We start from the raw sequence: 17,028 nt of genomic DNA, 5'->3' as shown, positions 1-17,028 counted from the left end.
AGGCAGAGAGAGAGAGAGAGAGAGAGAGAGAGAGAGAGAGAGAGAGAGAGAGAGAGAGAGACAATAAAAATTATTGACAAATCAAAATCAATCAATCCAAACTGTGCAGGAGCCATTTGATGAATTACAAAAAAACAAAAAAGTTGAATGACATTCAGAGATTGTCAAGCCAAGCCTTCGATACTGGGTAAGTCTACAAGGTTGGGTGGGATGGATGTTCTGTCTATTTATTGTGGTGTTGAAAACGCAAAACATGATATTGACGTGCCCTAAGTCAGTATGCTTTGTTTATTGGTTGTGTGGTGCATTGGCACACACAACCGTTGGTGGAAAATTCATTGCATATATTTTATATCATTATAATTATGGCATCAAAAATGTTGAAAATGTGATTGTTGTTAGTCACTCAAACTCAGATATCATATTCAAAACTGCAAACATCTCTCTCCTCTCTGGAGTAGAATTGCAAGAAATTAGCTGTAGGAGCAAACCATTTGTAGGAGCGAACCATTTTCGTGAACGGGGTGTTGTACCTAATAAACTGGCCACTTTATGAAATGAATACAGCATTGTAATATTGATGCCTTTCTCTCTCTTGCAGGGTAATTAGACGAATGAACTGCAGTCACTAGATGCCCAAGCCTCAAAACCAGAAACACTTCTCATTTTAGAATAAATGTTACCATTTTTATTGATTTTCCTGTATCTGCATGAGTCCATCAAAACACAGTCGATTGCACAAAACAATGTCAAGTCATTCCCAAGTGAGGGGTATCTCAAGGAGATTAACCTCCAACATTCATAAACGTGTTCAGTACATGAGGATATGGTGATTATCCTGGTGGCTGGGAGGTTCCCAAGTTCTTTACACCTGTCTGGGTGTCAGGTCATTCAACCTGGGGGAGAAATGGACCTGACATCTCAGTGCTGGTTCAACGTCCTCTATAACGTCCATGAAGAAAACGAATAATAAAACAGATGTTATTTAGTGAAACACGTCAATTCTAGTCTTCATTTTGACAGTTCGTTGCAAAAGTGATCATATTTGGGTCTTTTAGTAGTAAATCTATACTGAACAAAAATATAAAACGCAACATGCGACAATTTCAAAAGATTTTACTAATTTAAGTTCATCAAAGGAAATCAGTCAATTGAAATAAATTCATTAAGCCCTAATCTATGGATTTCACATGACTGGGAATACAGATATGCATCTGTTGGTCACAGATACCTTTAAAAAAAAAGGTAGGGGCGTGGATCAGAAAACCAGTCAGTATCTGGTCTGACCACCATTTGCCTCATGCAACGCAGTTGATCAGGCTGTTGATTGTGGCCTGTGGAATGTTGTCCCACTCCTCTTCAATGGCTGTGCAAAGTTGATGGATATTGGCAGGAACTGGAACACGCTGTTGTACACGTCGATCCAGAGCATCCCAAACATGATCAATTGGTGACATTACAGACGCAGTGTTCCAGTCCCCTGTAGTCTTCCATTGACTATGTACAGACCCAATGTTCCAGTCCCCTGTAGTCTTCCATTGACTATGTACAGACCCAGTGTTCCAGTTTCTGTTGTTGTTCTCATCAAAGTTCTTCCTGGGGGGATATGAGGGGATGCTGGTGTTTGTCTCCCTGTGTATAATGGTGTCTGGTTCTTCTCCAGTCCTAGTATTAAGATCCCTGTGTGGTGTTGTTTTTATCTCTCTCTCGCTCTGAGAAAATTCTACTCCCTGGGGACTTAACCACCATTATCATAGCGCCAGAGAAGGAAACACTAGAAGAGAAATTCGCTCAGAGCTCCACGCCAGAACGCTCAGCGAATACTACAACAACAGTACAATCCCAGGAGGCTTCCGTATCCAAAAGGAGCCGTCCATAGGGAGAGGAGACGCTGGTGCTGAATCACTGCTCATCAAACCTAATGCTACTCATCATTCACCATTTCTCTAGAGAGCTTGCTACTATAAAACAAGCTACCAATGATTGCAAAATGGACATTGAGCAGACATAAAATCGAGAAGAAGTGGACAGACTCCAGCAAAATATCAAATCCAAGATCGATAACCTCCAAGCCGATCTACTGAAGTTCAAGCTGGGAAAGTTCAAGCGCAACACAGTCGACTAAAAGGAGCAGAACATCTACACCTGGTTGTCTGAGAAACCTAAGCACAGCACTCCGAGACGACATCCCACCCAACAGACCAACGCATCAGAATCCGGTGAAGTGAATAAAGTCCTCAATAAAAAGAACTACAAAAGAAATGGTTGTCAGAACAGGAATTGTAATATATTTCAGCCTCAATCCTTTATGGTCTGTTTAAGGTTCACACATCACCACAGACCCTTCATTAAGACCTGTCGTTTCAGGTATTGGCTCCCTAACTGAAATAATGTCTTGTTATGTTGACTTTCACATTTATCAAACATCTTATTTAAAAGACACCACTGACGTTCTGATGAAACTACAAAATATACCAGTTATTAGTGAAGGAGATTGGTTAGTCCCTCTTAATGTCTCATCGCTTTATACATTTACATTTTAGTCATTTAGCAGACGCTCTTATCCAGAGCCACTTTACAGTTTAGTGAGTGCATACATATTATATCTTTTTCATACTGGCCCCCCCGTGGGAAACGAACCCACAACCCTGGCGTTGCAAGCGCCATGCTCTACCAACTGAGCGACACGGGGCCTTTATACCAACAGTCTGAATGATGGGAGGTATGGAGGCCTTCAAATTCTTCCTCTCCAACCGCTTAAGCAATGTGCCTACAAATTATATCATTTAGTTTGCACAACTAGTGTTTACAAAAAAAAAAAAATCTTATTTGAGAAATATTACTATCTACAGACTTTTGGAACAACAATGGGAACTCCATTAGATCCCAAATACGCAAATCTATTTATGGGGAAATTCAAATTAGATCTTATTTATAATAATCCTTACAAAGATCATGCTATATAGACGATTGTTTTATGATCTGGACGTGTTCCGAAATTAAATGAAATGAATTGCTTAATTACATTAACTCTAGAGTACAATCAATTTCCTTCACTACGGAAAATAACATTAATTCTATACATTTCTTAGATGTACTTGTTACAAAGAAGGGACAATCTCTAAGTACTAGCGTTTACAGAACAGCTACAGATAAACATACTGTATTGACAGCTGACAGTTATCACCCTCTCCCCCTAAAGAGGTTTACCAGTCAGCCAACCTTCTTAGACTTTCATCTGTGGCACAAAGGAAGAATATGACAGACAATCCAATTCTCTCCTTGAGCGTTTCCGCTGTAGAGGACACCCAGATACCTGGCTTGATGAAGCTCCAAAACAAGTTAAACGCTTGAACAGAAGCCAGTTACTTAATAAATCCCAACAACAACAGAATATACTGTTTTCTGTAAACTATATACTTACTTTCAATGATAGCCGTAATGGCATCACGTCTATTGTCAAGAAACACTGGCACATACTATCATCAGAGTCCTCTTTAAATTCTGGCTTCCAGAATCCACCTTTATTCACGATGAAGAAATGTATCCAACATATTGGTTAAATCAGATGTGTTCAGACAGAGAGAAGAGCCTACCCCTATAGATAATGTACCTCTTGTAGAACCATAAGGAAATGTTCTAACTCAGCATGCCCTCAGACTACTAGGACCTATGAGCAGTGGCGGCTCCTGAAAAAATTCTCAGGAGGGGCAATTTTTCTGATGATTTAGGTGACCTACACACATTTAAAAAAAGATATGTCCAGCAACAACATGAAGACAGGGGCAGCATATAAGTCAATACCAGAAGCATTTATTGACTGATCTCAAAAGTGTTGGCTTACCAGGGTTGGTGGAGCCCTCAGTTTCATCTTTGCCTCGCAAAGCTAACTCAAACACTCCGCAAAACTTCACACACTGGATTAGCCGGCTGAGGATGTGGCGGTTCTTGCTAATGTCGTAGTAAATATATTTGTTATAGTGAATATGGAATATGATATGTTGAGTAAAATGTTGTGCTAAGATCTATTTAGGTCAGGAGCTGGTTATAAGTTATGTTCCTATCCAATAACAATGGACAAAAGGGTCCTATCTTGTCAGCCTTGTCAGCAGGTGGCCAAGGACAACACCCACGCCATAGGCCTCTCAGTTCTTCCAACTCACGAGTTCTTGCTCTGAGGACACACACACACACAAACACACACACACACACACATCATCACTGTTAAACACACACACACACACACATCATCACTGTTAAACACACACACACACACACACACACAAAAATCCCCTCTCTTAGGCTGAACATTTGAAGACAGAGAACCCGACTCAGAGCCAATGCAACAGTGACAGTAGCCTGGAGGGGACCTCGCCCAACTCATCAGGACCAATCAGAAGATCAGAACTACTAGATTGAACCTACTTCATTTATTGCATAAAATGTCTGCACACAATGTTTCGGGGCTCTCTTCAGATAATAATAATAATAATAATAATAATAATATGCCATTTAGCAGACGCTTTTATCCAAAGCGACTTACAGTCATGCGTGCATACATTTTTGTGTATGGGTGGTCCCGGGGATCGAACCCACTACCTTGGCGTTACAAGCACCATGCTCTACCAGCTGAGCTACAGAAAGTCGATACTCATGGATGCGCATTGCAATTGTAAAATGTCAACACAATTGGAGACACCACGTCATTTTTGGAGACATGTTATTGACAGTAAACTATTGTAGATGCGACTGCTAACTAAATAAAACATTTTAGCTGGCTAGCTAATCATCTTAGCTAAATGTGGGGCAAACAATTCAGTTATTTACCGTTAATTTGAGGGATTGGGGTGAAAGAAATCGAGTTACATAGTGATACTTTACGATATACTGTATTGACAATATCGCAATATTTTAGCGCTAGTTGGCTGTACCTGCACCAAAACGCCATTATTGTTCCTTCATAGCTTGTTCTCAATCTTTTCACATTGGGAGCCAATTTGTTTTCAGCACTTTTATTTCCATGACTGATCAAAACTCGTTCTCATGGCTTTCTGATCCCTCTGCAACAGACATATGGTGCGCAATAAAATCACAGTATCGAATCGCAATACGTATAGAATCATGAGACTCGCAATGCTGATGCATATATCTTATCGTGAGGTTCCTGGCAATTCCCAGCCCAAGTTCATTTGCCACAACAAATCTCTTCGCTAGCAAACGCAATGTGTCTCCAGCAATGTTTACTTTTTTGACGTTCTATGGCATCTCCACTTTCCAAGCATATATGACCACATGTAATATTTTGGTAAGTGATGCAAATAGTGAACTATGTAGGGCCAGGATGTAAAATATATGTAGCTGCAGCAATTTCTCTTATCTGATATGGTAAGTAATGGGGCTTGATTTATAGCTCCCTAAGAGTTTGACGAACGGGTCCGTGAACGCGATTGCAGATATCTTTACCTCTGAATAAACTGCCTTATATTATACAATTATCCACCTTGTCCAAAAGTCTCTACTTTTTCTCCGTTCTCCAGTAAACTTGTTTTATCAACAATAGTAAGGTTCAATGACACAGAAAGCAGTTCAATGTCGGGGTACAGAGTCGCTCTCTTACCAGGATCGCGGTCCGCTCTGACCAGGGTGAAGGTGGCCGGCTCCACCTCTCTGCCAGCAGCGTTTTCATTATTTAGTCCGTTCGTAGCGGGTATGTACACGATCAACAAGATCAGTCCAAAACCGAAGATCAGTCCAAAGCAGAATGTTTGCAGAATGTTTGTAAACTAAGTCTACAAATTAAAAACATAAAATAACGCCACACTGCAGGTCGCAACATAGACGCTGATAGCCGCCATTGTCTTAGTTACGTTCAACGTTACGTCACGTATGACGAAAGCGCGTAAGTGCATGCACACAGACACCCATAGAGAATGTATTGAAAGCTTTGAAATGTGAAAAAAATAGATTTTACATGACAGGCTATGAGAGACTTCTGGGCGATTTTCAACCTGACTGAAATCGCCCAAAAAACGGGCGGGGCCATTTGAAGCACGACTTTAGCCTGATTTGACATTTAGTGGCTGGCAGATCAGACGTGAACACTGATAACTGCTGTTGCCGTGATATAATTTTTTATAAATTTATAAAATTGTAATTTTTATTTTTTTTATTTTTTATAATTGATTAGAAAAAAAATCCCTTCCTTTTCCCGTTTGGCAGTGCGTCGCCCATATCGCCCTATTGAACAGGCCGTCCCTGCCTATGAGATAAAGTCATGTGTAAAAAGATTTATATTGGAAAAACATCCCGCGCCTTGAAAGTACGTCTTGGGGAACGTAAATCCACTATCAGACGTCGAGACGTCACTTTGCCAGTTGCGAGACACTTTACAGAACAAAATCATTCCATTAATGAATTGCGTTGCGTCGGGATCAAAAGAGGAGGTGACTCCAAAGAGAAGTCATGTGGATATATACATTAAGTTCTGTATCTCCACAGTTTAAATGAATAATTCGATTTCACCTCCTTCCTATAAGCCACATTTAGACTGTTAAACAAGAACACTGTCCACATCAGTTTTGCATATCGTTTATGAGTTGGCCCAACATATATATGAATGGCTCTGCCTGATGTCCTTCGTGGTGGGCGATCTCATGAATTGATGTGATGTATTTCAGGTGAGCGGACACCTGGGGCGATTGATTTGTGAGTTGCCCTTCGTGCCCGATCCCATACCCTATAATTCTGTATCTCTTTGTGACTCATTTGTATACAGCTAGACCAGAGGGACCGCATCCCTGATTAGAAACGTCTGTGTACGCTATCCCTGATGCAGTAAACCATTAAAAACGTTGAATAATGAAGTGAGCTTTATGAGTGTGAACCCATTCCACCTCTTAGTGTGTCTCTCCATCTCTCCATTTAATGGGCTGGCGGGCCAGAGGTTAGTAAGGTGGTTGACATGAACCAGGTCTCAGCAGTTAGAGAGGGCCTGCAGGGCCGGGTCAGGGTGAAGGGTTAGGGTGGAGGTTTAGGGTTAGGGTGGAGGGTTAGGGTCAGGGTGAAGGGTTAGGGTGGAGGGTTAGGGTGGAGGGTTAGGGTCAGGGTGGAGGGTTAGGGTCAGGGTGGAGGGTTAGGGTGGAGGTTTAGGGTCAGGTTGAAGGGTCAGGGTGAAGGGTCAGGGTGGAGGGTTAGGGTGAAGGGTCAGGGTGGAGGGTTAGGGTGGAGGGTTAGGGTCAGGGTGGAGGGTTAGGGTGGAGGGTTAGGGTCAGGGTGAAGGGTTAGGGTGGAGGGTTAGGGTCAGGGTGGAGGGTTAGGGTCAGGGTGGAGGGTTAGGGTGGAGGGTTAGGGTCAGGGTGAAGGGTTAGGGTGGAGGGTTAGGGTCAGGGTGGAGGGTTAGGGTGGAGGGTTAGGGTCAGGGTGAAGGGTTAGGGTGGAGGGTTAGGGTCAGGGTGGAGGGTTAGGGTCAGGGTGGAGGGTTAGGGTGGAGGTTTAGGGTCAGGTTGAAGGGTCAGGTTGAAGGGTTAGGGTGGAGGGTTAGGGTCAGGGTGGAGGGTTAGGGTCAGGGTGGAGGTTTAGGGTCAGGGTGGAGGGTTAGGGTGGAGGTTTAGGGTCAGGTTGAAGGGTCAGGTTGAAGGGTTAGGGTGGAGGTTTAGGGTCAGGGTGAAGGGTCAGGGTGAAGGGTCAGGGTTCTTACCAGTTAGATAGGGCCTGCAGGGCTGCGTTCATATAGCAGGTGTTTCCTATGTTCTTCAGTCCAGTCAGCCCTAGTAGAGACAGATACACATCAACATCTATCCTGAGATACCCACTAGCACATATAGATACACATCAACATCTATCCTGAGATACCCACTAGCACATATAGATACACATCAACATCTATCCTGAGATACCCACTAGCACATATAGATACACATCAACATCTATCCTGAGACCCACTAGCACATATAGAACAGATCTACCGCTTCTTAGACATGCTTTCAATGACAGATCTATTACATTTACATTTTCGTCATTTAGCAGACGCTCTTATTCAGAGCGATTTACAAATATGGTGCATTCACCTTATGATAGCCAGTGGGACAACCACTTTACAATAGTTTTTTTTGGGGGGGGGTGGGGTGTAAGAGGGGGGGGTTAACTTTTTTGATCCCGACGCAACGCAATTCATTAATGGAATGATATAACACACATTTGTGTGTGAATTTGGTAGCCAAAAAAGTTACATATTGCAGCTTTAAATAACAAGGTACAAATCCAGGCATGTCACATTTCGCAAACACAGGGCCCTATCACGATGCCCTATCACGACGCCCTATCACGACGCCCTATCACGACGCCCTATCACGACGCCCTATCACGACGCCCTATGGAAAATGATCGTACCTCTGGCGCGGAGCTCGTCCTCCTCCTCGGTCTCCATGCCCAGGTCTTCACAGCCACCAGCAGGGGGCAGTCTCAGAGAGGTGGAGCGGCCCTGCACCCTGCTACACTCCTGGGGACAGAAGAAGACCCTATCAGAACCATATCGTCTAAACCAGCGTTTCCCAAACTCGGTCCTGGGGACCCCCAATGTCGTGAACATTTAGTTTTTTGCCCTAGCGCTACACAGCTGATTCAAATCATCAACTCATCATCAAGCTGGGAGTATTAGAATCAGCTGTGTAGTGCTAGGGCAAACATCTAAATGTTCACGACATTGGCGGTCCTCAGGACCGAGTTTGGGAAACGTTGATCTAAACACAGTGATTATCAGCAGCGTGAGGAGACAACAGTGGAACCACTGCTTTGACAGCATTTCATAGAGAAAGAAAACAACTTTACATAACTGAATTGTTATTGACTTTGAACATGGTCTCAAAGGATGTGACATAATCACTAACAATGATTGAATCTGTACAGTGGATTGTAAAATGTTCATGTTATAGCTTGATTTGGTCGGGGTTGTGGCCTTACATATAGACAACTGTATTTATAATAAGGGAACTTCATTAGTGGTTTGAGATTCAGCCATTAATTAGTCAACCAATCAATTCAGGTATCAATCCATCTATCAATCAATATATCAATCAATCTATCAATCAATCTAGGTATCAATATGTCAATGAATTCAGGTATCCATCTATCAATCACTCGATGCATGTATCAATCATCAATCAATAAATCAATCAACTGACCAATCCATCAACATATCAATCAACCAACCAACCAACCAATCTCGGTTCCAGAGCGTAACATTACCTGTGTGTTGTTGTTGTTGTGAGGTGATGTTAGGGTCTTCGTGCTGGGGACAGGGGAGTGAGGGCCCAGTTTACGCTCCAGAAACACCTCTTTCCCACAGGCATAACACCACACCCTCAGGGTGGTCAGGTTCACTGTCAGGTTGTGCCCCGTCTCCTGTTAAAGAGGGGGTTTATAAGCATGTTATAATGGTTCTAGATGTTTATAAAGCTGTAATTAAATATGTATAAAGGTGGTATAAGCAAATAAACAAATACAGTGTATTGTTGACAGACAGACAGACAGACAGACAGTCAGTCATTATTCATGTGTCTGCATCAGTGTTGGCAGAGAGGGCTAGGCCACAGCCATGACAACACCCACCCTTATGGAGCAGAGCTTTAACGAGTGGGCAGAGAATCTGTCAGGACTGAATGATAAGGAACAGCAGTAGATCTGGTTTTGGGGTTTTCCTCACTGGTTATTTGGACTTATCAGGATTGGGAAAAGGTGGTGCGTAAAAAGTATTCGCCAGGAGTGCCTCGCGTGTCACGGATCGGGGAGGGGCTTTTGGCTCTAAATTTCCTTTTGCGAGGGTAGAGACTAGACCGGAAATCCACATTTCTAACACGTCTGCTGAGCGTGAAAAACCCAGCAGCGTTGCAGTTCTTGATACAAACTGGTGCACCTGGCACCTACTACCATACCCCGTTCAAAGGCACTTAAATATTTTGTCTTACCCATTCACCCTCTGAATGGTACACATACACAATCCAGGTCTCAAGGCTTAAAAATCCTTCTTTAACCTGTCTCCTCCACTTCATCTACACTGATTAAAGTGGATTTAACTACTGACAACACGGGATCATAGCTTTCACCTGGTCAGTCTGTGTCATTGAAACAGCATAATGTTCATAATGTTTTGTACACACGTGATGCAATAGGAACTGGGACTCTCGTCTCCTCCAACATCTCTTTCACCTCTCTAGGAACTGGGACTCTCGTCTCCTCCAACATCTCTTTCACCTCTCTCTAGGAACTGGGACTCTCGTCTCCTCCAACATCCCTTTCACCTCTCTCTAGGAACTGGGACTCTCGTCTCCTCCAACATCCCTTTCACCTCTCTCTAGGAACTGGGACTCTTCTCGTCCAACATCTCTTTCACCTCTCTCTAGGAACTGGGACTCTCGTCTCCTCCAACATCCCTTTCACCTCTCTCTAGGAACTGGGACTCTCGTCTCCTCCAACATCCCTTTCACCTCTCTCTAGGAACTGGGACTCTCGTCTCCTCCAACATCTCTTTCACCTCTCTAGGAACTGGGACTCTCGTCTCCTCCAACATCCCTTTCACCTCTCTCTAGGAACTGGGACTCTTCTCCTCCAACATCCCTTTCATCTCTCTAGGAACTGGGACTCTCGTCTCCTCCAACATCCCTTTCATCTCTCTAGGAACTGGGACTCGTCTCCTCCAACATCTCTTTCACCTCTCTCTAGGAACTGGGACTCTCGTCTCCTCCAACCTCCCTTTCACCTCTCTAGGAACTGGGACTCTCGTCTCCTCCAACATCCCTTTCACCTCTCTCTAGGAACTGGGACTCTCGTCTCCTCCAACATCCCTTTCATCTCTCTCTAGGAACTGGGACTCTCGTCTCCTCCAACATCCCTTTCACCTCTCTAGGAACTGGGACTCTCGTCTCCTCCAACATCCCTTTCATCTCTCTCTAGGAACTGGGACTCTCGTCTCCTCCAACATCCCTTTCACCTCTCTAGGAACTGGGACTCTTCTCCTCCAACATCCCTTTCACCTCTCTAGGAACTGGGACTCTCGTCTCCTCCAACATCCCTTTCACCTCTCTAGGAACTGGGACTCTCGTCTCCTCCAACATCCCTTTCATCTCTCTCTAGGAACTGGGACTCTCGTCTCCTCCAACATCCCTTTCATCTCTCTCTAGGAACTGGGACTCTCGTCTCCTCCAACCTCCCTTTCACCTCTCTAGGAACTGGGACTCTCGTCTCCTCCAACATCCCTTTCATCTCTCTCTAGGAACTGGGACTCTCGTCTCCTCCAACATCCCTTTCATCTCTCTCTAGGAACTGGGACTCTCGTCTCCTCCAACATCCCTTTCACCTCTCTAGGAACTGGGACTCTCGTCTCCTCCAACATCCCTTTCACACCTCTCTCTAGGAACTGGGACTCGTCTCCTCCAACATCCCTTTCACCTCTCTAGGAACTGGGACTCTTCTCCTCCAACATCCCTTTCACCTCTCTCTAGGAACTGGGACTCTCGTCTCCTCCAACATCCCTTTCACCTCTCTAGGAACTGGGACTCTCGTCTCCTCCAACATCCCTTTCATCTCTCTCTAGGAACTGGGACTCTCGTCTCCTCCAACATCCCTTTCATCTCTCTCTAGGAACTGGGACTCTCGTCTCCTCCAACATCCCTTTCACCTCTCTAGGAACTGGGACTCTTCTCCTCCAACATCCCTTTCACCTCTCTAGGAACTGGGACTCTCGTCTCCTCCAACATCCCTTTCATCTCTCTCTAGGAACTGGGACTCTCGTCTCCTCCAACATCCCTTTCATCTCTCTCTAGGAACTGGGACTCTCGTCTCCTCCAACATCCCTTTCACCTCTCTCTAGGAACTGGGACTCTCGTCTCCTCCAACATCCCTTTCACCTCTCTAGGAACTGGGACTCTTCTCCTCCAACATCCCTTTCACCTCTCTAGGAACTGGGACTCTTCTCCTCCAACATCCCTTTCACCTCTCTAGGAACTGGGACTCTCGTCTCCTCCAACATCCCTTTCATCTCTCTCTAGGAACTGGGACTCTCGTCTCCTCCAACATCCCTTTCATCTCTCTCTAGGAACTGGGACTCTCGTCTCCTCCAACATCCCTTTCATCTCTCTCTAGGAACTGGGACTCTCGTCTCCTCCAACATCCCTTTCACACCTCTCTCTAGGAACTGGGACTCGTCTCCTCCAACATCCCTTTCACCTCTCTCTAGGAACTGGGACTCTTCTCCTCCAACATCCCTTTCACCTCTCTAGGAACTGGGACTCTCGTCTCCTCCAACATCCCTTTCACCTCTCTAGGAACTGGGACTCTTCTCCTCCAACATCCCTTTCACCTCTCTCTAGGAACTGGGACTCTCGTCTCCTCCAACATCCCTTTCACCTCTCTCTAGGAACTGGGACTCTCGTCTCCTCCAACATCCCTTTCACCTCTCTAGGAACTGGGACTCTCGTCTCCTCCAACATCCCTTTCATCTCTCTAGGAACTGGGACTCTCGTCTCCTCCAACATCCCTTTCACCTCTCTCTAGGAACTGGGACTCTCGTCTCCTCCAACATCCCTTTCACATCTCTCTAGGAACTGGGACTCTCGTCTCCTCCAACATCCCTTTCATCTCTCTAGGAACTGGGACTCTTCTCCTCCAACATCCCTTTCACCTCTCTCTAGGAACTGGGACTCTTCTCCTCCAACATCCCTTTCATCTCTCTAGGAACTGGGACTCTTCTCCTCCAACATCCCTTTCATCTCTCTAGGAACTGGGACTCTTCTCCTCCAACATCCTTTTCATCTCTCTCTAGGAACTGGGACTCTTCTCCTCCAACATCCCTTTCATCTCTCTAGGAACTGGGACTCTCGTCTCCTCCAACATCCCTTTCACCTCTCTCTAGGAACTGGGACTCTTCTCCTCCAACATCCCTTTCATCTCTCTAGGAACTGGGACTCTCGTCTCCTCCAACATCCCTTTCACCTCTCTCTAGGAACTGGGACTATTCTCCTCCAACATCCCTTTCACCTCTCTAGGAACTGGGACTCTTCTCCTCCAACATCCCTTTCACCTCTCTCTAGGAACTGGGACTCTTCTCCTCCAACATCCCTTTCACCTCTCTCTAGGAACTGGGACTCTCGTCTCCTCCAACATCCCTTTCACCTCTCTAGGAACTGGGACTCTTCTCCTCCAACATCCCTTTCACCTCTCTAGGAACTGGGACTCTCGTCTCCTCCAACATCCCTTTCACCTCTCTCTAGGAACTGGGACTATTCTCCTCCAACATCCCTTTCACCTCTCTAGGAACTGGGACTCTTCTCCTCCAACATCCCTTTCACCTCTCTAGGAACTGGGACTCTCGTCTCCTCCAACATCCCTTTCATCTCTCTCTAGGAACTGGGACTCTTCTCCTCCAACATCCCTTTCACCTCTCTAGGAACTGGGACTCTTCTCCTCCAACATCCCTTTCACCTCTCTCTAGGAACTGGGACTCTCGTCTCCTCCAACATCCCTTTCACCTCTAGGAACTGGGACTCTTCTCCAACATCCCTTTCATCTCTCTCTAGGAACTGGGACTCTCGTCTCCTCCAACACCCCTTTCACCTCTCTAGGAACTGGGACTCGTCTCCTCCAACATCCCTTTCACCTCTCTCTAGGAACTGGGACTCGTCTCCTCCAACATCCCTTTCATCTCTCTAGGAACTGGGACTCTCTTCTCCTCCAACATCCCTTTCACCTCTCTCTAGGAACTGGGACTCGTCTCCTCCAACATCCCTTTCACCTCTCTCTAGGAACTGGGACTCTTCTCCTCCAACATCCCTTTCATCTCTCTAGGAACTGGGACTCTTCTCCTCCAACATCCCTTTCACCTCTCTCTAGGAACTGGGACTCTCTTCTCCTCCAACATCTCTTTCACCTCTCTCTAGGAACTGGGACTCTCGTCTCCAACATCCCTTTCACCTCTCTAGGAACTGGGACTCTTCTCCTCCAACATCCCTTTCACCTCTCTCTAGGAACTGGGACTCTCGTCTCCTCCAACATCCCTTTCACCTCTCTCTAGGAACTGGGACTCTTCTCCTCCAACATCCCTTTCACCTTTCTCTAGGAACTGGGACTCTCGTCTCCTCCAACATCCCTTTCACCTCTCTCTAGGAACTGGGACTCTCGTCTCCTCCAACATCCCTTTCACCTCTCTCTAGGAACTGGGACTCTTCTCCTCCAACATCCCTTTCATCTCTCTAGGAACTGGGACTCTCGTCTCCTCCAACATCCCTTTCACCTCTCTCTAGGAACTGGGACTCTTCTCCTCCAACATCCCTTTCACCTCTCTAGGAACTGGAACTCGTCTCCTCCAACATCCCTTTCACCTCTCTCTAGGAACTGGGACTCTTCTCCTCCAACATCCCTTTCACCTCTCTCTAGGAACTGGGACTCTTCTCCTCCAACATCCCTTTCACCTCTCTCTAGGAACTGGGACTCGTCTCCTCCAACATCCCTTTCACCTCTCTCTAGGAACTGGGACTCTTCTCCTCCAACATCCCTTTCACCTCTCTCTAGGAACTGGGACTCTCGTCTCCTCCAACATCCCTTTCACCTCTCTCTAGGAACTGGGACTCTCGTCTCCTCCAACATCCCTTTCATCTCTCTAGGAACTGGGACTCGTCTCCTCCAACATCCCTTTCACCTCTCTCTAGGAACTGGGACTCTCTTCTCCTCCAACATCCCTTTCACCTCTCTCTAGGAACTGGGACTCTCTTCTCCTCCAACATCCCTTTCACCTCTCTAGGAACTGGGACTCTTCTCCTCCAACATCCCTTTCATCTCTCTCTAGGAACTGGGACTCTTCTCCTCCAACATCCCTTTCACCTCTCTCTAGGAACTGGGACTCTCGTCTCCTCCAACATCCCTTTTACCTCTCTAGGAACTGGGACTCTCGTCTCCTCCAACATCCCTTTCACCTCTCTAGGAACTGGGACTCTCTTCTCCTCCAACATCCCTTTCACCTCTCTCTAGGAACTGGGACTCTCTTCTCCTCCAACATCCCTTTCACCTCTCTAGGAACTGGGACTCTTCTCCTCCAACATCCCTTTCACCTCTCTCTAGGAACTGGGACTCTTCTCCTCCAACATCCCTTTCACCTCTCTAGGAACTGGGACTCGTCTCCTCCAACATCCCTTTCACCTCTCTAGGAACTGGGACTCTCGTCTCCTCCAACATCCCTTTCACCTCTCTAGGAACTGGGACTCTCGTCTCCTCCAACATCCCTTTCACCTCTCTAGGAACTGGGACTCTTCTCCTCCAACATCCCTTTCACCTCTCTCTAGGAACTGGGACTCTCGTCTTCTGAACCATCCTGAATATTGATCTAGTCCTGTAGGTATGTGTGTGGGAGGTGTAGAGGTCAGGGGTCAAGGGTCAAGGGTTACTCATCCCGTGTACTGCTCTACTCCTGTAGGTATATGTGGGAGGTGTAGAGGTCAAGGGTTACTCACCTGTGAGTGGACGGTGCTGTGGTCAGCGTGAGATTCTCCACAGCCCACATACGCACAGCGGTTCTACAAACACAGAAAACCATGGATTTATACAACAGTCAACATTAACAGTCAACATTAACATCCAACAGTCAATTTTCATGAGGCCAAATAGTAATCGCACAACTTCCTAAATAAAAGTCCCAATTACTTACAAAACTTTACAAATAAAAGTCTTAATTTGTAACAACTTTTCCCAAACACAGCCTGGGACTTTTCACTCACCTCCAGACACGCCCACAGATTTGGTCCTCCAATCTTGCAGTCTTGACACTGGCCCTAGAAACACACACACACACACCACGTGACATCATAACCAACTAGCTCCAGTGACCAGGCCAGACCAGTGAGACAACAGCTATAAAACAGTAACATGATAGAGCAAGGCCTTCTCCAATGACAACATTCTCATTTCTACTAAAACATCCAGGTCTTGGCCATTTAATCATCGTTTCTATTCTAGCTAATGCTATTGGATAACGATAAAGATAGTTTAGATAGCCTATTTAACTTCTATTAGATATTGATAGAAGTTAACTAGACTAGCTAAACTATAAGATAACTGACGGAGGGGACTCAGCAGGGCAGGACTACGGAGGGGACTCAGCAGGGCAGGACTACGGAGGGGACTCAGCAGGGCAGGACTACGGAGGGGACTCAGCAGGGCAGGACTACGGAGGGGACTCAGCAGGGCAGGACTACGGAGGGGACTCAGCAGGGCAGGACTACGGAGGGGACTCAGCAGGGCAGGACTACGGAGGGGACTCAGCAGGGCAGGACTACGGAGGGGACTCAGCAGGGCAGGACTACGGAGGGGACTCAGCAGGGCAGGACTACGGAGGGGACTCAGCAGGGCAGGACTACGGAGGGGACTCAGCAGGGCAGGACTACGGAGGGGACTCAGCAGTGCAGGACAGGTGGACTCACATGTGACTTGTGGATGAGTTCTTCCTTGGTGATCTCTCCTACACACTGCAGATGGGGACAGTCACTGCTAGAACACACAGGCATCACTCACCTGAACCTGTACCTCACCTGTTTGAGAGAGAGAGAGAGAGAGAGAGAGATATTGGAGAGAGAGAGAGGGGGAGAAAGAGAGAGAGGGGGAGAGAGAAAGAGAGAGGGAATACGTTAAATAAAAAAATCAAGACTTCTTCCACAGCACTGATAAAACATTTCAGCTGCTCACACCGCCCTGCTAAAAACACAGTCATGGGCATTCAAGCAACAGTGATGTAGTGAGATCAACAAGAAGAAGAGTGCAGATGTGGACAACAACAATGGAAAATCCACTATTATTCATCTCCTCTTAGACCAGCTGGTACCACAACAGGAAACTGTCTGTCTGTCGTGTCTGTCACTGTTGTAACCGGAGGCTCCAGACAGCACAACTGCTCTTTCAGATCTGTCGTACCGCACACTTATCAACCCAAAACAACTTCCTCTCCTCATCTCTCAGAGAGAGATATTATCTCTGTTCCTATGATCTCCAGCT

At 46.0% G+C, this 17,028-nt stretch overlaps 1 pseudogene across 1 annotated transcript in view; it reads right to left on the bottom strand.

Annotated features, from left to right (window-relative positions):
* LOC311146200 (ubiquitin carboxyl-terminal hydrolase 33-like) overlaps positions 1 to 17,028 on the bottom strand; it is a 75,351-nt pseudogene that overhangs the window by 38,189 nt on the left and 20,134 nt on the right. Inside the window, exons 2-7 of the transcript in view lie at positions 16,461 to 16,568; positions 15,759 to 15,812; positions 15,495 to 15,557; positions 9,244 to 9,399; positions 8,389 to 8,497; positions 7,697 to 7,766 (exon numbers count right to left, since the gene is read on the bottom strand). The product of the transcript in view is annotated as a ubiquitin carboxyl-terminal hydrolase 33-like (transcript). The remainder of the gene's footprint in view (positions 1 to 7,696; positions 7,767 to 8,388; positions 8,498 to 9,243; positions 9,400 to 15,494; positions 15,558 to 15,758; positions 15,813 to 16,460; positions 16,569 to 17,028) is intronic.

This window comes from Coregonus lavaretus (genome assembly GCF_964263955.1).
Source record: "Coregonus lavaretus genome assembly, chromosome: 19".
NCBI lineage: Eukaryota > Metazoa > Chordata > Actinopteri > Salmoniformes > Salmonidae > Coregonus > Coregonus lavaretus.
Note: the sequence above shows the minus strand (reverse complement) of the source record. Positions and strands in the feature narration are given on the sequence as shown.